A 22,324-nucleotide genomic window follows, 5' to 3' on the forward strand; every position below is an offset into this window, starting at 1 on the left:
TAATGATTGACTTGCTTATTTTGGCATTCACTTATAAATTAAGAAACCTGTTCTAAATTTAAAGACACAAAACAACGTTCATGCAAGTAAATATGTATATTTATTTCACGTTGATTCATTATCAGCACATTTGTTTACTCGTTCTTAGTTCGTTATTTCATTTGCATGTTCATTTGTACAAAGTGAAACCTGAAACAATATGTTTCATAGACACAAGAGGGTTTGACGTTACATAACACACAGATATCAAAGACGGTTGGAGCCCGAGAATAACACTGTGCACTCGAGGCTGTCTGACAGCTATACGTTAGCGGACGTTTGAAGACCATGTGAATGTGAGCCTCGGAGAGTGCTGTTTGTGCTTGCGAAAAATGATTAATGCACATGTGTTTGGATATTTAATGATATAATTCTGAGAACAACTGAAACGCACACACACATGTATGTACCTGAGAGTGTGTGGCATTTCAGACATGCAATAGTCCAGATTTACCAGAAATGTCCTTCTCTTCTCTGCTTTCTGCATATATATATATATATATATATATATATATATATATATATATATATATATATATGTATATATATATATATATACAAATGTACATCTCTTATTTGCTTTCTGTGTTGAAGTCAGTGAGAAAGTAAGAAAATACAAAGCAACCCCTGTTAATTCCACTCAAAAAAGCATTTTATTGGACTCCCCCATTCATTAAAACGAAGGAGCATATGGTTTCAAGTTATGGGTCTTCATTTGCATTTTTTTCATTATTACATTCTGGCGACACTTCCTATAGTTTGAGGCCTCAAAAAAAAAAACTGTGTTGTCATTATATTATGAAATGTTAAATGTTAGAGATAAGAGGCTAGGGGTGTAAACCTACACTGATCTCACGGTTCGGTTTGATTACAATTATTATGCCATTAATTCTGTTCAATTCGGTGCATTGATGATCCTTTCCGAAAACAATTTGATATTTTTTTAGCAACACAATAATTCTTTATGAAAATGTATAATATTTAAATATATTTACATGGGCAGCCCAGTGGCGCAGTGGGTATCACAATTGCCTCACAGCAAGAAGGTTGCTGGTTTGAGCCCCGGCTGGGTTAGTTAGCATTTCTGTCTGGAGTTTGCATGTACTCATTGTGCTCGCGTGGGTTTTCTCCGGGTGCTCCAGTTTTCCCCATAAGTCCAAAGACATGCGCTATATTGTAGGTGAATTGAATAAGCTAAATTGTCTGTAGTGCAAGTGTGTGTGGGTGTTTCCCATTGTTGGGTTGCGGCTGGAAGGGCATCCGCTGCATAAAACGTGCTGGTAAAGTTGGCAATTCATCAGGCTTTGACAACCCCTGATTAATAAAGGGACTAAACTGAAAACAAAATGAATGAATATATTTATATATTATTTGTAATATATGGAGTCAATCTAGGGCCATATATACTATTGCAAACAAAACATAAAGTATTGAGCAAAAAATAAATAAATAAATGTAAATGTCCAAAAATCGCAAAGCAAAAATTAATCTTTGAAAAATTAAAATGCAAACTAAAAAGAACTGCAAATAAAAATCAAAAAACGAAAAAATCTGCAATTTAAAAAACAAAAACGATATATTTGCGAAAGATTTTTTTATAGCATTGCCTTTACAAAACCAAACCTTACAAGGGAAGTTGGGTGTTTACGGCAAGCCTAGGCCTACCGGGCTGTAAGACCACCTTGGTGAAACTATGTCTTTAGGACACGACACCACTTAAATAGAGGCAGGTCTGGGCCTGCTGTAAATGCCTAAGTTCCCTTGACTCCGCCCTCTTGTCAAAACAGGGTCACAAATTGAAACGTGCAGAAACGCGATGATCAGGGTTGCACAACCGGTTACGATCAGCGTTGGGCAAAAATAAATTGAAATGTATTTTTAAATAAAATGCCAAACACTTTAGGTTTAAGTGTATCAAAATAAACTACAAAATACTATTTTTCTTTATTTAAAATACTACAAAATATTTCTATAAAGAAGCATGACATCAGTCCCTTTACCATTAAACTGACTCTTTAATACTCAGTGTAAAAACATGATTGATCTACTTTTGCAAATAAAAACCATGGCCAAAGATCAGGTAGGTCTCGAGAGCTCACCCTTAGAAAAGGGAGTTAAAGGAGGAGATGGGGTGGAAGGGGGCATTGTTACAAAACTAAGATGAGGCAGAAGGGTAAAAATCTGTCTATTTGTTGTAAGTGTGGATCAATCTGATTGGATTATTACTAATTACTGATGAGAACCAGCCGTGCTCAATTACAGGCTCCTCATGAAATTAGTTTATGAAGCTTCACTTAAATCTGTAGACTTTTTTTGTGTAGTTTTTTTTTTTTTTCAAGACAAACATTTTGCAAACTACTATCATTTGTACAGTATAATCTTTCTCCAAATGTGTTATGTTTTATTACCTATTTTTAGAATTAACAATGTCCAAACCCCCAATCAGTGGGTGCATTTATTTAAAGTCATCATTAGGGGTGTCACGATTTCGATTTTTAATCGAAATCGATCAAAATTTATGCTCAATTTTGATTATCAAATAAAAAAATAGAATTATCGATGCTGACACGCCCCCATGTCACGTCAGCTTGGCTTGCCAAGCGGGAAAAAACAGGCTTGTTGAAGTGCTTGTTAAACTGTAGAAGCAGGAGACCCGTCGACAGAACTTAAACCCTCTCCTCTTTCAATGAAGTCGCCGGTGTGTAAGCATGGTGGATTTTCAGTGAGTTATGTTGACAACGTTCGTGTTGTCAACAAAAAAAAAAAAACACCGTTTTGTAAGCTCTGCTATGTACGTATTACGTACGGTTCTTCCGATAGACAACACCGGCATCGCGATCCTCCACCCGCCCCCGTTGCAAATCCGCTCGTGAAAAGTACACTCTCAGGCCCTGTTTACACTGTCTTTGTTTTTAAATGGCATTTTAGAATGACAACGATTTGACATCCACAGTGGCGTGTAGCATTTCTGAGCAGCCCTCCTTCCTCTCTACCTCTGAAAATGCACATCACGTGACCACACAGACGCACTCACAGCCATGCGCTCGAGACAGCAGGTTCAGGCAGTCAGAGGACTGCTTCAATCTTTCACTCACTTGTACTAATTCATTTTAGCGAACACCTCAGATACTGTTGGCTGGTTCCTGTTGGTTGTGCGTCTTTTTTACCGACGCCATTATAACGACACAGATCACTGCCTATTCACGAGTCCCGCAGAAAAAGTGTTTGACAGGTGGTAATTATGTGTGTATCTTGCCTTTATTCATTTACTGTATGATTTGTTTATGGGTAAAACAAAGACCATACAGGTCAGGTAGTTTAAACGGTAGGCTACAAATAATTAATTGGTCATTAATTAATTAATTATTCATAATCAAAAATTGAATCGATTCGTGCCTTTAGAATCGAAAATGTAATCGAATCGAGGATTTGGAGGATCGTGACACCCTTAGTCATCATGTAGACTTTTTTCAAAGTATTTTACAGTATTTTAAAAATGCAAGACGCTAAAGTATTTTGATACACAATATAAACCCATTTTCTTCAATCCTATCAAATACAAATTACAAAACACTATTTTGTATTTAAAATACCCATTTGAAATACCTGGTTATGTTTATTACTGAACCAATACCGAACTGTTTGCGTCTGCATCGCGGTGCATCGAAGAAACAATTCATTCTGACACCCTACAAAAGGCAGTCATACAAATTGAGATGCGAGAGAAAGACAATGAAAGAATCCAAAACAAATGTCAGAGAGAGAGAGAGAGAGAGGAAAATTAAAGAGATGATGAGTTTTATTAAAATATTCTTTTGTTCTCTTTATAATTTGCATCGTTTGACCTCAGAATGCCAGAACTCCTATCCTCTGTTGTGTCAATGAGGTTTTTAAAATGCAATTTTTCCAGCTCTCATTGAGCGAGCGCAAGAGAGAAAACACTGTCAATGTGAACAGGAGCAAAAAAAAAGTAGGTAAACACAGATTTGAAGCGCAATATCTCCAAACAGGCAGTCCGTCAAGGCATTCGACAGCGCTGTGTTATTAGGTCAGAGTTTGATATGTCGGCTGTGTTCTGCAATAGTCATCAGTAATACGGAGTGTGTGAGAGCACGGCAAGGAAAGAGAGGCTTTTTTTTCTGTGCATGTCACTGTGTCTTTGGAGATTTTTGACATTTTCTTATCTTGAAATGTGCAGGTGGCATCATCCCATCACTGTCTTAACAAAGCCACGGTAACCACGGCAATGTGCCCGTTTACCAGCACAGCCCTGCACTCCAGCTCTCAAATAAAACATTGTTGTCTACTAAAAGGGATGAAGAGGGAGACCAAACATGACAGAAATGTTGCTGTCATTCTCTCGCATCTCTATTGTGCTTTCGATAAAGTTCGCTCCTACTGTGTATTTGGACAATTTGGTCTGTGACCCCCCACATGTCAGCCGTGTTTGGTGGAGTGTGTTTGCGTGCCGCAAGGTGACATTCAGTGTCTCATTAGCATAGAGTGATGAGCTTGCTGGTGCTCTATATAGATAGTCAAAGGGCGTGAGATAAATGTTGTGTGTGCGTGTCTGTCACCCTCGACTGCATCCTTCAGATTTGACCTGTGATGATTAATTTTCGTTGAAAGATAATAGTGCGTTTCTGGTCTCGTGCTTGTCTGGGTTTGTGCTGCGTCCACTTGAACAGCAGGAGCAAGAAGTATTGATTTATACATCAGATGTGTTTAGTTTTGTCCTAAAGGTTCCATTTGCTGTTCATGGACAGGATCGAATCCTATTGGGTGTTTGGGGGAAAGTATGCAAATGAGATGACACGCCCACACTTCTGTGTGTTCACCACTCCCTCGCAGCTGTGCAATTCTCTGGAGTAAAACCATGAGGGTGTGTTTAAGACATTTGTTTTCTCGTGAAAGTGAGGTTCATATCCCTGTAGTGCTGCAAAAGCCTTTTCGCATGATTTATGATCAATGTTTGCTGATGTATTGAACTTTGAGGAGTGGAGCTTTGATGGGATAGTGTTTTTTTTCTTGTTCTGTTGAACACAAAAGAAGCTATTTGTGGGAAAAAGTGTGTTTTTTTTGGTCCGTTCAATGAATATATAGCAGAGCACTGAAAAGAAAAATTATGTTCTGAGAAAAAAGTATTTTCTTTGGGCATCAATCAGGACTTTTTTTCTGTTTTGAGCTCTCTTTGGAATCTCAATCTCCAATTCGTATGTTTTATGCAATATTACTGTATTTAGTAATTTATCCATGCATATTCATTCATTTTCCTTCGGCTTAGGGTGCTTTCACACCTGTGAATCGATTCAGTTGTTCTGAAACAGATTACAATTGTTACATTGTTGCTCTTTGCTCTTGGTGCGGTTCGCTTTCACACTGCAAAGTTTCTAATCGGACCAAAAGAGCTAAAACAAATCACGTGTGAATAAACTCTCCTCACATTTGTCAGAGTGTCAGGGTTTATTTTGCATAGTCCCGCTCAGCTGTCAGGAGAGGTGGTGGTTTGGTGGTGTTTGACAAGGTGCGCGCAACGTCTTAAGGCTGATTTATACTTCTGCGTCAAACGCCGGCGTATGCTACGGCGCTGACGCATAGCCCTTCGCCGTGGCCGTCGCCGTCACTGACGTGCACCTCTCGAAAAATGTAACTACACGTCGCAACGACGTGTAGCGTAAGCTCTGTGATTAGTCGGCTTGGTAGCGCTGACGAGTCTGGGCGGGACCGAGAGCCGCGCGAATGGCGCGAGCGATTGTTTACAAGTGTGGAGTCCCGTGAAGGAGCTCCGGATGGAAAGTTTTGTTTTGTGTTTACCTCATAGTTAAAGTTGTTGCACGTCCGCCAGTTCCTGCCTCAAAATTAGCGAGTTTGAGCCACTTGTACATCCCGGAAATGTTCAGGAAAAGCAAAAAAGCAGCGAAGAAACTCGACACAGAGGAACATTAACATCTCACTGCCAACTAGCGTTTTGGAAGTGTTAATGCAGACCGACAGAGACAGCGCGCAGAAGTATAAATGCACAGCCACGCGCGTTGCATGCGCCGTGGGTTACGCCGGTCACTTGACGCAGAAGTATAAATCAGGCTCAAAGAGTAAGGAGAGATGCTGTGGGGGAAGGGGTGAGAAGGGTGCATGACGTAGCCTATTTGAGGACCGGGAGGGAGAAGCGAAATTACCGGGAGATTATCACTCGTTTGCAGGCATCCGGAGACTCGCGAAACTTCCTGCCCTACTCATAATTCTCTCTTCATATAGCCGTATGCCTATTACATGTCCATAAAACACAGTGATATAACCGCGCTCTGATTGTATCGCATTCTCACTGCAATCGATCCGCTCCAGAGTTCGTTTCAATTGAGCCGAGACCAACTCATTCAAGCGATCTTGGAGCAATTCATTTGGTGCGTATCCCAGAGCGATTGGTGGTTTCACATATGCCAAACGAACCGCGCTAACTGGGCAAACGAGACAGGTTTCGAAACAAAAGTGTAGGTGTGAAAGCATCCTTAGTCTCTTTATTTACCAGGGGTCACTACAGCGGAATAAACCGTCAGCTATTCCATCATGTTTTATTTATTAAATTCCAGCGGATGCCCTTCTAGATGCAACCCAGCACTGAGAAACACCCATACACTCCTGCATTCACGCACATACACTACGGCCATTTTAGTTTATTTAATTTATTTATGTGTGGTTTATTTATAAACTAATTTCAAGAGGATCAAATGCTTATGATTAACACGGCTGGCACCTCATTAGCTCTGTAATATACTCCATTAGATGATTACGGAAGCATGATAAATACCCAGAGTTTTTCACTCCAGTTATCTTCGTTATCTTCAGTTATCTACTTCCCACCCTTTTTCCGATAGGGTGACAGGATGGCCTAGTGGCAAGCACAGCTAGTCGTCTCACAGCAAGAACACCGCTGGTGCAGCCTCTTATCAGGCCGGTTGGCAAGTTTCTATGTTCTCCCTGTGTTCACGCGGGTTTCCTCCCACCATCCAAAAACATACACCATAGCCCAGGGGTCACCAATCTCGGTCCTGGAGGGCTCCCTGCAGGGTTTAGCTCCAACTTGCCTCAACACACCTGCCTGGATGTTTCTAGTATACCTAGTAAGACCTTGATTAGCTTGTTCAGGTGTTTTTTATTAGGGTTGGAGCAAAAGTCTGCAGGACACCGGCCCTCCAGGAACAAGTTTGGTGACCACTGCAATAGCCAATCGACTAAACCAAATTATCACCCAAGACAACCTTAGTTTACTCCTTTCAAAAAGCGACAAGCAGGGGAGTTCTTGAGACATTATCTGAGCTCAAACTCTCGCCCTTCTAACGGGTGGGAGCCCTGGGCTGAAGGATATTACGAGCTCAGGGCTTTCTCCCGGGACAGCATGCCAATTACGCTTTATTGATTATCAGCTAAGTGTGTACTCTTGAAAGCGCATGTTTTTGGACTGTGGGGAAACCGGAGCACCTGGAGGAAACCCATACCAACACGGAGAGAACATGCGAACTCCACAGAGAAACAACAACTGACCCAACAGGGGTTCAAACCAGCAACCTTCTTGCTGTGAGGTGACTGTTTTAACCATTGAGCTACAGTGCCGCTCCTATGGGTGCATATCATTTTGTTAAATTCAGGTACCCACTTTAATTAAAATAACAACTTCCCTTCTTTTATTACTGTCATTTCTTCTCTTCTTTAATGATGTGTTTACTGGCACAAGGGCGGGATTAACCTGTCAATCACATTAGGTCCAGCAGTAGTAAACCTCAGCCATGCAATCAATTCCCCAGGGACCAAATTAAAGGGGAGTTCACCCAAAACTGAAACAAATCTGTCATTCACTTGTCTTGCATTTGTCCCAAATCTTTTTCTGTTGAACACAAAATTAGATATTTAGAAAAATGTTTCAAAATGGCATTTATTTACATAATATTTGTTTTTCCTAGTATGGAAGCCAATGGTTACAGATTTCTAACAATTTTCAGAATATGCTCTTTTGTGTTCAACAGAAAAAAAGAAACTCATAGAAGTTTGTAACCACTTGATGGTGAGTAAATAGTAAGAAAATGTTAACTATCCTATTAAGTAATGCCCTGCATTTTTAAAGCCCTTATATTTGGATATATACATCACACTAGGGAAAAGGGGTGATGCAGTGGTGCAGTAGGTAGTGCTGTCGCCTTACAGCCAGAAGGTCGCTGGTTCAAGCCTCGGCTGGCTCAGATTCTGTGTGGAGTTTGCATGTTCTCCCTGCGTTTCCGTGGGTTTCCTCCTGGTGCTCCGGTTTCCCCCACAGTCCAAAGACATGCGGTACAGATGAATATTAGGCAAAATTTTCCGTAGCGTATGTGTGTGAATGATTGTGTGTGGATGTTTCCCAGAGATGGGTTGCGGCTGGAAGGGCATCCGCTGCGTAAAAACGTGCTGGATAAGTTGGCTGTTCATTCCACTGTGGCGACCCCAGATTAAAGGAACTAAGCCGAAAAGAAAATAATTGAATGAATGAATCAGGGAAAAGATTATCATAAATTTTATTTCATGCCAACTTAGTTAAATTGCTATCACAATAAATTGATCAGTGTTATTTGCTAGTGTATTGAAAATCTTGCCTCACAACAAAAAGGTCACTGGTTTAAGTCCCGGCTGGAGCAGTTGGCATTTCTGTGTGGAGTTAGCATGTTTCCTCCGGGTGCTCTGATTTCCCTCACAGTCCAAAGACATGCGCTATAGGTGAATTGAATTAAGTAAATTAACCATAGTGTGTGAATGTGAGAGTGTATGGATGTTTCCCAGAACTGGGTTGTGACTGGAAGGGGATTCGCTGTGTAAAAACTACATTGGAATAGTTGATGGTTCATTCTGCTGTAGCGACCTCTGAGAAATAAAATAACTAAGCTGAAGGAAATTGAATGAATGTTTAGAACTATTTTTTTAGTGTTTAGTTGATGAATGAATCTGCATTTTTGAATGAATCAAGTGAGTTCAGTGATCGATTAATTTCATTCATGGAAACTTTTAAAACATTTAGATGAATTAATTATATCTAAAGTAATATACAAATGAAGATAAACCAAGTATGCTAAAAGCAGGGCTTAATTTGTGCCGGAACACCTCTGAAATCTGATCTGGCACCTCATTTTACTGTTCCCCCTCCTCAACCGCCCTCCTCCCTCATCCACCAGCTGTTCCCTTTCACTTTTTTTCTGCGACTCCCCAACCCTCTTCACTTTCGTCCGTGACAACCACCCCCCGCTCTTCACTTTCTTCAGCAACACCCTTCTCCCATCCAACGCCCCGCCATTACTATCACCCACCCCCGCTCTCCACTTTCATGAGTGACACCTCTACATCCTCACGTCGTATCCGGTACCCCGATCTGTTCCGGGACCTCGCAATTCACAAATTAAGCACTGGCTAAAAGTGATTGAAAAGAAAACAGTTGGATTAATCGATTCAGTGTCACCACCCACTGGTGGTATTAGTTTCACTATTTTAAAGTATTAACTGCAAAAAAAAATGCTTTTCTTACTTAAATTTTTTGTCTTGTTTCTAGTCCAAATATCAAAAAATTCTAAAACCAAGAAGAATTTTCTAGGCAAGCAAGACATATTGTCTTGTTTTAAGAAGTAATCTGCCAGTGGGGTGAGCAAAATAATCTTGTTTTTCCCTTTTGACATAAGATTATTTTTCTTACCCCATTGGCAGATTATGGCCCAATCCCAATTCTACACTTTAGCCTTTCCCCTTACCCCTACCCATCGATTTGCGCATTCACGCCAAGGGGTAGGGGTGTCCCAATTCTCATTAGCTTGAAAGCGAAGGGGTGAATAGCCCTTCCAACAAATAATTTTCAGGACCACACTCAAAACCAAGGGGTAAAAAAATTTCCCAGAATACACTAGCCACAGCTGCACCCGGAAGTAAGGAGATCCACAAATTAGTAATTTTTTTTGTCATTATTATGAATTTTTACAACAAACAAACATGTTTAAATATATTCATAACCCCGATCGTGTTTTACCGTCACGCTTAAAAAAACCCCACTAAATAAAAACCGCTAACTTCCGCGATCTATAATCCATAATTATAACTCCTGTACAGCAGTTCCACAACAATTTGACACTCAAATACCCAATCAGTAATGTCTAGTGGGCTTAGGAATGGGCTTTTTACAGTGTCTACTATATTGTTGATGTTGTTTTCAGTGTGTTTACATTGATGAATATTGCCACTGTGTTAAATGCACAGTATTACGATCTTATTGTCACATTAGATTGTAATGATAACATGATATATGCCTTCAGTGATTTCCTGAATATAAAAAACAAAAAATGACACAACTTTAATAACTACAGCAGTCGTGATCGTCTGATCTCATTTTAAGCAAGAGATTGCGATGACATATGATGACGTGTGCAGGTGCTGTAGTGCTGTCCCAATTCTTAGGGGTAAATTTGGAAGCCCTTCCCCTAACCCTTGGTTTTAAGGGCCAAGGGGAAGGGGTAGGTGTACAAAAATTGAATTGGGATTGGGCCGATTTTGCTTGTTTTAAGGAAAAACTCAATTAATATTGGTATTCATTCATTCATTCATTTTCTTGTCGGCTTAGTCCCTTTATTAATCCGGGGTCGCCACAGCAGAATGAACCGCCAACTTATCTAGCCACTTTTTACGCAGCGGATGCCCTTCCAGCCGCAACCCATCTCTGGGAAACATCCACACACACATTCACACACACACTACTGACAATTTAGCCTACCCAATTCACCTGTACCGCATGTCTTTGGACTGTGGGGGAAACTGGAGCACCCGGAGGAAACGCGAAAGCAGGGAGAACATGCAAACTCCACACAGAAACGCCAACTGAGCCGAGGTTCGAACCAGCAACCTTCTTGCTGTGAGGTGACAGCACTACCTACTGCGCCACTGCCTCGCCTAATATTGGCATATTATTTCTTAAAACAATACAATATGTTTTGGATGTCTAGAAATTCTTTTTTTTTAATTTCTTGATTTTTAAGAATTTTTTGATATTTGGACTAGAAACAGGACAAAAAAAATCTAAGTAAGAAAAACATTTTGCAGTATTTATTTATAGTATTATGAAAATAGTAAGATTTTTACATACAAGATGGTAAGTTTTTTAAAATATATAAGTAAATTCAAAATATAGACAATATCACCATTAATGGGAAAGTTAATTCCGATCTCACCAGGAAATGTTAGAAATTTGTGTATTGTCTGAAAAGTGGAAAATTTATTTTAAAGAAGTTGTCTCTAAAGCCCATCCCTAAAATATTAGGAGATGACCAAAGCATACTAAATCATATGAATGAGATCATATGAATTATCCACTGAATCAAAAGTAACGAACTGCATTGAGATTGTGTTGGAAATTAATTCTTTTTTTTTTCATTGGAATAGATGCTTTAGTCAGCGCAATAGCCTAGTGGTTAGCGCGCTGACATATGGTGCTGTAACACTTCAGGGTGTCCCGAGTTCGAGTCCCGGCTTGAGAAAATTTCTCATCCCTAACCCCTCTCTCGCTCTCCCACTTCGCTTTCTGTCTAAAATACTGTTCTATCGACTTAATAAAGGCAAAAAGGCCAAAAATAAATCTTAAAAAAAAAAAAAAAAAGAATAGATGCTTTAGAGACTTATGGGGTCAAACACAGAGGTCAAGGCAGTGCCAATATATTACCTTTTTCTTTTCAATATATTTCTTATTTAATTTATCTGAAGTGAATTGACTTTGGGTGGTCCTTTGGTTTCGAGTCCTAGCTGGGCCAGTTGGCATTTTTGTGTGGAGTTTGCATGTTCTCCCCGTGTTGGCGTGGGTTTCCCCTAGGTGCTCCCGTTTCCCCCACAGTCCAAAGACATGCGCTGTAGGTGAATTGGATAAACTAAATTTGCTCTAGTGTATGTGTGTGTGATTTATTGGTGTTTCCCAGTACTGGGTTGAATCTGGAAGGACATCCGCTGCGTTAAACATATGCTGGAATAATTGGCGGTTCATTCCTCTGTGGCAGCCTCTGATAAAAAAGGGACAAAGCCAAAGGAAAATGAATGTATGAATGAATTCTGCAGGGGAAAATGGACACTTACCATATGTTTTCTACAGGGATTTAAATTGTTAACATGGCACCTGTTTCGCCTCTTGGGAGTAAGCAGGCCTGTTTAAAAGTCACTGGTGTTTTTGAGAAATGTGGAGGCGGAAGTGTAAAAGTTCTGGAACGTGGGCTACAGAGGTCAGTCAAAAAACAGCCTCAGTGTCAATGGAGAGCGGCCACGTCAGCGGCGTGCAGTGAAACGCGATCCCTAGCTGACCAAGAAAAATGTACCATTTTCCAAATGTGCGTGTGTGTGTGTGTGTGTGTGTGTGTGGTCATTTTATACAAGGCCGTTTGATCGCCCAACAAAGCCACTCCTTTCTACACACACCCACTTTCACACACACTAAAATTTCCTCAGATACAGGGTTATTGGTGCCAAGTGAGATTACAAAGTCCCAGAGGACATTGCCTGCGGAGCTGCTACAACGGGAAGCACTTTAGACCTGCGTTCATTTATCTTCAGCACACAAACACACACACACACACAGTCAGGTAGGCGAAACAGAGATGCTACCGTGGTCCAGCCCTTCATGTGTGTTTTTACACTGTGAAATAGTGATTGTGTTAGTGAAGTCCTCGTTAGTTTGGGGTCATTAGAGATTTAATTAACATTCATGTTGACTAAGCACTACCCTCCGTTGCCGTCATTAATGGTTGTGCGTATGTGTGTGTGAGAGTGTGTGTGTGTGTGTGTGCATTCTCTGTTATGCTGTTTTTAATTAAAGGCTTTGTGTGTGCTTATGTGCGTGAGAGAGAGACCCAGAGGAAACTTTCAATACTCAAAAAGACCTAATGGAGATCTCATGTGGGGCTCATTTAAATGTCCACTTCCGCTCAGAATTTACAGAATGACGCAAAGTGAAATTAGCTGGACTTTGAGAAATCTAATGACAGAGATCGAGACGTTGAGCTCTGCACTGAAGCTGTATGCGAGATGTGAGAGGAATTGAACGGGGTTGTTTTCACTGGAGTAAAATCTAAGAAAGTCTTCTGGTCTCTCCGTTTAATCTCACTGATGCCCCGGAGAAACAACTGAAGGATTAATGAGATCCATGGGTGTAGCTGGATATTTAGTGCTGTTGAGGCTTTGGGCAGACCATGATACCGAGTGTTTAGGTTTTAAGGATCACTTGTGTAGTACTGGAGTCTGTCAGAACCAAACAAAACAGACTTCAGAAATATAGATCGTATTTTTAAGGACTATTTCAACACCAGTGAAACACACACACATTGTGAAATGTGGCATAGAAACTGTTTGATATACTGTGGTCCCTCGCTATAACAGTTCACTTTTCATGGACTCGCAGATTTTTTTTGTACAATTTGACATGCTTTTTTTTAAAAATTGCATTGTATTCTGCGTAAGGGTGGCGCAGTGGGTAGCACTGTCACCTCACTGGCAAGAAGGTCGCTGGTCGAGCCTCGGCTGTGTGGAGTGTGCATGTTCCTTCCGTATTAGCGTGGGTTTTCGTCTGGGTGCTCCGGTTTCCCTCACAGTCCAAAGACATGCAGTATAGGTGAATTGGGTAAGCTAAATTGGCCATATGTGTGAATGAGAGTGTATGGGTGTTTCCCAGTGATGGGTTGCAGGTGGAAGGGCATCCGCTGCATAAAACATATGCTGTATAAGTTGCTGGTTCACTCCGCTGTGGCAACCCCTGAATAATAAAGGGACTAAACTGAAAATGAATGAATGTGTTGTGCATTCTGATTGGCTGTAGACCATTGTCAATCAATCTCCTCCATGTCTCCAGTACAGTAAAGTATGCGTTCAGCTTTATTAACTTTAAGCTTCGATTGCTAGCAGTGTTAGTTTCAACAAGGATGTAAAAAGGGTTGTAACTGTTCGCAGCAAGACCATCATAAAGGGGGTTGCACAGCAGATGCACTGCATCATGCAGCGTCATGCAAATATATGTTTATATCAAGATAGTCACACCGGTGCCGCAAGTCGGTGGCTGTCTGTGGTGCCCAGCTACCACTTAGGACACTGTTCATATTTCTGCCATGCCACAGAGAACCATCTGAATAATTTCATTTTAAATAACATGCGAATGTGCATGTCCGGTGTGTGTTACTTTCAACTGCCAATGTGTGCGGCTTATCCGCTGTGTGACGCCCCTAATGATGGAATCTGCTTTAGTTATGTGGATCAGTGACTGCAGGAAAAAAACAAAGCTGCACAAAGCTAAAAACTTTTCATTCATTCATTTTCTTGTCGGCTTAGTCTATTAATCCGGGGTCACCACAGTGGAATGAACCGCCAACTTATCCAGCACGTTTTTACGCAGCGGATGCCCTTCCAGCCGCAACCCATCTCTAAGAAAAGCTAAAAAACTTAATGAACCTTTTGCTGACAGCGATGAATGTTTGATCCTGATTTTGATCTGTGGCTTCATTTTATAATACTGGATTTTTTTTCTATGAAAGTTTAAACTTTAAGTGTTTTTAAACAAGAGAGAAAAGTGAAAATGGTATGGTAAAGTGAAAATGGTAATGCCTGTCTGAGAAAAGTGTCTGAAGTGTGTAGTGAGGGGTTTTACAGCCTTAAAACATCTATAATACTTGTAAATGCTGACTACTTTGTGGATTTCACCTATTGCAGGTTATTTTTAGAACGTAACTCTCGTGAATAACAAAGGACCACTGTATAGTTGAAGTGAAAATTATTCGCTCTATTGTCATTTTTTTTTTCAAATACTTCCTAAATGATGATTAACAAAACAAGGAATTTTTCACTGAATTTCCTATAATATTTTTTCTTCTGGAGAAAGTCTCATTTGTTTTATTTTGGCTAGAATAAAAGCAGTTTTTAATTTTTTTTTTAATATTTTAAGATCAATACTATTAGCCTCCTTTAGCAATATTATGTTTCGATTGTCTAGAGCAAACTAGAATTGCATGATTTACTGGTACTATGGTAGTATTGGGATACTATGGCTCCAAAATACTGGCGGTGTAGTTTGTAAACGGTGGTATCGTCATTAAAGGTGTATGATTGCTTATGCATGCTTATGATTGCTTGCAGCCGGCCCTGCATTATTCAATTTATGATTCACCAATCAGACGATTCCGAAGTCACTATGAATACCCTAAGTTCCATATGACAGCCATCTTCATTTTGAAGAATCCCACCTCCCACCCCTACTCCTCCTTTCCTAGATGGGTGGCATGATGGCCCATTGGTTTGCATTGTTGGCTCACAGCAACAACATCACTGGTTCTAGCCCTTAACAAGCCATCCAACATTTTTGTGTGGAGTTTACACATTCTCTGCATGAGTTTACACATTCTTCCCCTGGGTTCCCCTGTTTCCACCCACCGTCCAAAAACATGCAACTAAGTTAATTGACTAATCCAAATGGGCACCATAGACATGCTCCTAGTAAGTAGTTATCTCTTAAAAGCAATCACTGTCTGTTCATTAGCTACTACAGTAGGGGAGTTCTCGAGATCTTCCTGAGCTCAAACTCCCCTCTCACCTTGCAAACGAGAGGGAGCCCCGGGCTCGTGGATCTTATGAGCTCAGGGCTCTCTCCCGGGACAGCATGCCAGACAAGCTTTATAATCAATCATCAGCTAAGTGTGAACTCTTGAAAGTTGAAGTGGGGTGCAAATAATACTTTTTGGCATTAAGGGAATCTTCAGCTGGTATAATATCAAAAGATTAATTAATGGAATCGCAACAACCCTTGAACAAAGAATTAATATATTGCCTAATTACCCTTACTTGCCTTTAATATCAATATAAGCTGAGTACTAGTGTCTTAAAATATATCTAGTAAAATAACATGTTCTGTCATCATGGCAGATAAAATAAGTCAGTTATTAGAAATGAGTTAATAAAGTTTTTATCTTTAGTAATGTGTTTTAAAAAAATCTTCTTTCCTTTACAAGGGGACTAATAATTCAGGAAGGCTAATAATCTTGACTTCAGCTGTGTAAAAGCATTTCTCAAGTGTGCACACTGTATGTGTGATTGAGAGACAGGAATGTATGCGCAAAATCATGCGTATGCCTGTCTATATCTACAGTATGAATCGCAAATCGTCTTGCAGCCGAATGCTTTCAGATCTCCGCCTTACAAACGCCCCCTAATTAATCTCTTCAGCATAAAAAAGAGCACCCATCAACATCTAAATCCTTTCCTTGAAAATGGCGAGTAGCAAGAATTGCTTAAATTTCTAAATACTTTGACTTTGCCACAAGGAAAAATGCATGCGTCTGCTCAGAACCTGACGTATAGCACTAAGCACTTTTCCCATGTCAAAAATAGTTTTAATATATGAATGTTGGCATGAATTTTAGCACACACACGAGATAAAATCTGCATCTACACACATTTTATAAATGAGACCCTGACCTGTGGAGGTTCTCGACCGCAGTAACTGGGGAGCCAAACAGTGGCCACTCATGCATTTAGGGCACAAACCCTAACATTTATCTTATCTTTTTACATGGCTGTCTGGAATACTTGATTCTGATGGGTCAGTCATTGCATCCTAAGGTATGTTATTTAAAGATATCAAGTGCTGAAACTAATAACACCGGCTCTTCCGGCTACTGATAATCATCTAGACCGTCAGTGTCTGTTAGGCCTCCGTTTTTAACAATTTGGCACCATCTTGTGACTGAATATTACCTAGGTTAATGTATGCTCCACTCAGACGCTTTTGTTTCTATCAGCTTTGCCTTTAATTAAAGAATTAATAAACAATACAAAGTTTTGTGCGTAATTTGGATGTTTAGTGGCAGGTAGCAATAAGTGGTTGTTTTCACAGAATAAAGCCCTTCTGTGTTTTAAAACTATGGCAATAAATATGTCTGGCTTTATTCTCTAATAAAAATCACCTGGATTTAATTTATAACTTTCTTATTTCACAGCTGTCTGGAATATAGTCAATATTGATTGGTCAATAGCGACATTCCAAGGTATGTTATCCCAAGATAACAACCGCTAAATAACACAAGCTTATCAGGGAACTTTCTAATCACCTTGACTGTTAGTGGAAATGTTCACATCCATTTATTTACATCCCCATTTATGTGTATCTGCTTGTCTGTCACACCACGGTTTTTTACTTTTTTGACTGTATGGTGCTGTGTAATGAATAAATTAAATGTAGGTTAGTCTATGCTTTACTCAGAGAGTTTCATTTCCATCAGCTTTGAATTTTTGCCTGTTTGGCCCCATCTTGTGCCTGAATAATGTGCAGGTTAGTGTATACTCCATTAGCTGCTTTCATGTCTGTCAGCTTTGCATTTTTGACTGTTTGGTGCCATCTTGTGACTAAATAATGCGCAGTTTAGTGTATACTCCACCGGCTGTTTTCTTTCTGTCATCAGTTTTGTGTTTTGGCGATTGGCTCCATTTTGTGACCGGATAATATTTAACATTTAATTAAATACATGAAAAATTAAGCCAGTAAATAAAGTTTTTTGTTCATTAATAGCTGTGTATTCTTCCAATAAAATTTGCATAATAATGATTGCTTCATATTGATCTTCATATTAATCATTAGAATATTAAGTGCAGATCATGCTTTCTAAAGATATTGTGTAAATGTGCTATACTTTAAATATATTATAATTGTATAATTCCAAAATTAAAACCAAAAATTAAAAGTGCTTCAGGGGTAGTTAATGTGTCAATGCTCTTTGGGTAAGAGATTCTTGAAGTACAAGGCACTCGAAGAGCCATTAATTAATATAAATTTTATCATTTTAGAAAAGCCTTTATTAACATAGCTATTCTATTCACCTTATTCTCCGTCGACCAGTGGGCGCTGCCATTTGACTCTTTTTGGCTAGAGACTTCCGGTCTCATTCTCTTCCATTCATTTTTCGACGTTAAAAACTGCTCGCTTTGCTGCTTGATGTTGCAATTTGATATTTTTTTAATTATATTATTCTACTTGGTCTGTATAGTCATGCAAGCAGTTTGACCGTTTTCTGCCGTTTATTATTCCTAGTCATTTCTCCCATAGGCGACTGAATCGGAAGTTCTAAGACAACCGCGAAAACAGGCGCACTTCCGCATTTTAGAATAAGGTCAATAAACAGCACCTATAACTTTTCGGCAACACTTGCCTTTTGCACTTGCCTAAGCTTTAAAAAAAAATTTTTTACTTTCTTTTAGTTGCCTTTGACTTATGATTTTGTTTTTTATATTACAATTGTATTTGTTGATAAGTAATGTGCCTTGCTAGCAGCTTTATTTTAACTTTAATTCACAACAATAAAAATTATTTGTGAACCCTCAGATTACAGATTTAAAAATAATTGTAGCTCAGCCAAATCTTGTCCATCCCTATCAAACCATATGTCAATTAAAAAGCGTATTTATTCTTAATTATGCATTTATCTTTCAGATGACGTATAAATCTCCATAAAAAAACCCTTATGATTGACTTTCTGGTCCAGGGTCACATATGCAATTACATAATAAACATTTCAAACCTACATTAGTGCACATCAAATCAAACAAAGGATTATTTCACCATCTTTGGAACATGAATGAACAAATATTTTATATAAATCTAAGAGATTTCTGTTCAGCCTTTGAAGGTCTGATCTCCCAGAACTACTTCAAAGTATTCATAAAGAAATCCATATGAATCGAGCGGTTTAATTTTTCTGATGAGGCAAGACACATTTAATTTAAGCTTCTATTCAGATTAAAACATTGATCAGCAAACATAAACAGAAGCTCAACATTTTCTGTTTGATGCATGAAATCAGTTTGCAACAACATGAAGATTTTCTTTTAGGGTCAATTGACTTTATTAGTCTCTTTACAGCTGGCATTAACAATTGAAATCTGAAACAATTTCCGCTCCATATTTATTAGTAGTCAAATATTTGTCATACCTACAAATAAGTACCTTTATTTATCAGGGGTCGCTACAGCAGAATGAACCGCCAACTTATCCAGCATATGTTTTACACAGCGTATGCCCTTCCAGCCGCAACCCAATACTGGGAAACATCCATACACAGTCATTTACACACATACACTACAGCCAATTTCATTCATTCATTCATTTTCTTGTCGGCGTAGTCCCTTTATTAATTCGGGGTCGCCACAGCGGAATGAACCGCCAACGTATCCAGCAAGTTTTTACGCAGAGGATGCCCTTCCAGCTGCAACCCATCTCTGGGAAACATCCACACACACATTCACACACACACTCATACATTACGGACAATTTTAGCCTACCCAATTCACCTGTACCTCTTTGGACTGTGGGGGAAACCGGAGCACCCTGAGGAAACCCACGCGAAGGAAGGGAGAACATCAGAAACGGCAACTGAGCCAAGGCTCGAACCTGTGACCCAGCGACCTTCTTGCTGTGAGGCGACAGTACTACCTACTGTGCCACTGCCTCACCTCTAATTTAGATTATTTAATTTACCTATAGCGCATGTCTTTGGACCGTGGGGGAAATCAGAGAACATGGAGGAAACCCACACCAACATGGGTAGAACATGCAACTGACCCAGACGGGACTCGAACCAGTGAGTTTCTTGCTGAGAGGCGACAGTGCTAACCACCGAGCCACTGTGTTACCTTAAAATATTTGCAAAGCTTAGAATTTTCTATATGATGCTGATCTCGAGGCACTTTTTACAGCGATGTTGCTTCTTCATTTTGTTCTGCTTTTGCAATGGAAAAAACAAAACACCCCAGACAACGCAGATCTGGTCATCCAATTTCATTTAAACAAAAGTCATAAACAATTTTTCCACTGGAATACACTTGGAATCTCTTTCCAGTTTCACTCTTTACCAATTGCACCTCTCTTGTTTCGTGAGCTACTTTAAAACTTTATGTTTTCCCCCCTTGTCTTCTAATCCCTATTAGCATTCTTTACTGGGAATGTTTCTAAAGTAGGCAAAAGCAGTAGACCAGACACCAGATTTGTATTATTTTTTTTTTTGGTCTCAAATGACAGAATGCATTTTACACTACATTTATGCATTTTGCATATTCTTTTATCCAAAGCTACTTGCTTTGCATTGCAGACGTACATTTTATCAGTTCATGCTTTCCCTGGGAATTGAATTTTGACATATTCAGAATATGATGCTTTTGGTTAACAAAAGTCTAATATAATATGCATGTGGCAGCAGTAGTTTAAAAGCATTTTATTGCTATGTGTAAAGTGGGACCGGTGTGCTTCTGAGTAACGGCAGCAGTTCCTACATTCATCTCTTTAGCAAACAAACTTTATGTTGTTCCGAATGTCAAAGCCCAAAATCCCCACAGGAAGCATCTGTGCAGTTGGCACAGTATTCATCTCCCAAACACTTATTCCTCACACTCTCTTCCTCACATCAGCCAGATCACAGAAGTAATGAGCACAAGTTTGCATTTGTCTAGTTCACTCTTAAAAAATAATGGTTGCAAAAAAAGGTTTTTGCAGAAGAACTTCTCAATAAACAGTTCTTAACAGAATCATTTTATTTCTTAGTGTGAAAAACATGTCAGTGATCTAAAAGACCTTTTCAGTTTGATGCATTGGAAAGTTTTTATAAATGTGAAATATTCTTCTGAAAAGCATCAATGCCAATGAAGGAACTTTTGAGCGTGTAAATGTGGTTTACTATGAAGCTGGCTATACACACAGGACATACATCTTTAAATATGAAAAAGGATTGAAATGTAAAAGTTTATTACTACCTCCTCCCATGCATTCTTTACCTCAGGGGTCTTTGGTGGAATCTGGCTCATTTCGTAGATAGTCCATTTCCTTACTAGTAAAAATTCCATTATGTAAACAGTGAATGCACCATGGCATGACCGCAACTGGCTCTTAAAACAAGAACTAAATGGGCTTCGTTTTGACCATTTTTATTTTATTTTTTTGCAATTTAATAACTTTGTTGAAATAATACACACATATCTATAATTCCTTGCATATTTTACTAAATATCTGTATATTTCTTTTTAACAATACAATTTTATTGAAATTAAATTATGATTTTTTCTACCTAGAATTACCATAGTGGTCAAAATGATCGCACACTTTTCAGTCTGCTACTCTTCCCTGTGACTTTAAATATGTCTGCCTATAAATGTAGCAAAGAAGCCTTCTCTCCTGCTTGAGAAAGTGAAAATGAAAGTGAGACGCAGACATTCGTGAGTGGTCTAATGTAACCCATCAGTCCGAGACCACACAATCATTCCGAGCTGGGATCAAACCGGCGACTCTTCACACAGGAGTCAGTTGCTCTAACAAGGCAACCATGACATCTAGTGTTTGTCATTAGAGCACCTTTTCAAGTTCAGAGGAGTGAGGTTTACCTCCAAAGCATTTCACTAGCTGGTCCCTGTTACACTTACCCCTATAAAACTTTACTTTAATCTGGGTCATGGCACCAATATAACCCGCCAATCCTACACCACCCAACCTGCTCCGAGCTGGGATCAAACCAGCTTCTCTCTGCATGGGAGCTGGTTGCTCCAACAAGGAGATCATAGCCTCTAGTGTTTCTTGCAAGAGAACCTTTTTGGTTTAAAGTAGGTTTACCTGCACGGCACTTCACTAGCTGGTGCCTGTTACACTCACCCCCCTAAACTTTACTTCCATCCGGGTCACGGCACCAGCGTAACCCGCTGGTCCTACACTACCCAACCTGCTCCGAGCTGGGATCAAACCAGCTAGTCACCGCGTGTGAATTGGTTGCTCTAACAAGGAGACCATAGCCTCTATTGTTTGTTGCTAGAGAACCTTTTCGAGTTTAGAGGAGTGAGGTTTACCTGCACAGCACTTCACTAGCTGGCCTCTGTTATACTAACTTAGCTATATATTTATAGACTGTATTGCCAAAAAGTTCATATTTTTAGGGGGATGACTTGATTTAGAATAATCAGAGCCTAACTTAAATATCTCAATAGAAGCTTTGAATGTAAGTTTGACATGGCAATATGACATCATATATAAGATTGGTTAGAATGACCACTATTGTAATACTATTAGTTATAGAATTCTGGCAGTTCCCGTGTTAAAGGGAATAGGAGATGAGACTCTGAATAGTTTAATGTATGTTATGACCAAACACACCCATAATTCATTAAGAGAATAAGGACAACACTTTCAGACCATGCGCTGGGTGCACCAACCATTTTTACCTCCTTAAATACACCACGAAATTGACAT

The 22,324-nt window shown here is 39.5% G+C and overlaps 1 protein-coding gene and 1 long non-coding RNA gene across 3 annotated transcripts in view; one reads left to right on the plus strand and one right to left on the minus strand.

Moving 5' to 3' along the window:
* mtnr1ba (melatonin receptor type 1Ba) overlaps positions 1-22,324 on the plus strand; it is a 47,998-nt gene that overhangs the window by 13,541 nt on the left and 12,133 nt on the right. The window lies entirely within an intron of this gene.
* LOC147840688 (uncharacterized) overlaps positions 13,928-22,324 on the minus strand; it is a 53,319-nt gene continuing 44,922 nt past the window's right edge. The window contains exons 2-3 of the long non-coding RNA XR_015510066.1: positions 14,500-14,582; positions 13,928-14,269 (exon numbers count right to left, since the gene is read on the minus strand). This is a non-coding gene — a long non-coding RNA (uncharacterized LOC147840688). The remainder of the gene's footprint in view (positions 14,270-14,499; positions 14,583-22,324) is intronic.

The sequence above is a fragment of the Danio rerio genome, chromosome 15, assembly GCF_052040795.2.
Source record: "Danio rerio strain M-AB ecotype USA chromosome 15, GRCz13ab, whole genome shotgun sequence".
In the NCBI taxonomy this organism is placed as follows: Eukaryota; Metazoa; Chordata; class Actinopteri; order Cypriniformes; family Danionidae; genus Danio; species Danio rerio.